Here is a 1,126-nt window from a genome sequence, read left to right on the forward strand (position 1 = left end):
CTGTCGCAGGGGAGCACAGAGCTGGCACCTGGCTGTGTCCAGGTCAGGAGGGATCTTGATGCCCCCACCCTGCACAGGGTATAAACACCTGCTTTGACCACCCTCCAGGGACATGTCTGCCCCAGGCTTGAAGACACCAGGAGGGCCACGCTTCTCTTCCTGGGGAGGGGGATGTGGTGATGCTCATTTTTAATTAAAACTTTATAGTAGATGTCTTCAGCTCCCATTCCAGGGACTTGCCCCCAAACCCCTTGTGTTCCTGGCACTGGTCCCCCTTGCATGCTGCCCAGCTGGCTCCCAGCATCAGCAAGAAGCCCCATGGCTCAGCGCTCCCCCCACCCCCCTGGGGGCTCCATGCTGCACCCACGGGTGCAGCCCCCGTACAGAGCAGGGATGGAGAAGTGCCCTGCAGCCCTGCTCTGCCTAGGGGTTGCCCACTGGCTTTCCAGTCATCCTTGAGGCTGTCAACCTCATCTGGCATCATCCATGGGGCCCTCAGTGCTCCCTTCCTGTCCTTGTCCTCGAAGCAATGGCCCACAGAGGTGGTGGAGCCTGCGTCCCATGACGGGGTGGGAGGTGAGAGAGGGCGATGGGAGGGGGTGTTCCCACTTAGGCAGACAGCTCATGAGCAGGAAGGCTGCTTGCGGGAGGGTGACGTTTCTCTCCCCACCCTCCTGTCCTGCTGGGACTGGGGGCACGGTACTAGCCAGGGATGGGGTATGCAGGACATGGGGGTTTAAGCCCTGCTCAGCCTGCCACCAGGTCTGCCCCACCTCGTCCTGGGCAGGACCTGGCTGGACAAGAGCCAGAGATGGGGAGCTGGAGGTGCCCCGAGCCATGCAGCTGTGGTTTTGAGGATGAGGAACACTGGTGACACCTCAGGAGGGCAGGGAACCATCAGGGTCACCACAGGAAGGGCAGGGCAGCTCTGGGGACACTGAGGAGATGGGGGAACGCTTGGGACATGGCAGGGAATCATGAAGGGCACTGTAGGGGAGGGCCAAAAAGCTCTGGGGACATCACATGAGGGCAGGGGAGCTCTGAGGACACCGCAGGGAGGCTGGAAAGGAGAAGCACCTGAAAAGCTCCACTTGACGGTGAAGCCGAAGGCCGGATGGCTCTTCTT

This window comes from Eurypyga helias, unplaced genomic scaffold (genome assembly GCF_000690775.1).
Source record: "Eurypyga helias isolate BGI_N326 unplaced genomic scaffold, ASM69077v1 scaffold24731, whole genome shotgun sequence".
Lineage (NCBI taxonomy): Eukaryota > Metazoa > Chordata > Aves > Eurypygiformes > Eurypygidae > Eurypyga > Eurypyga helias.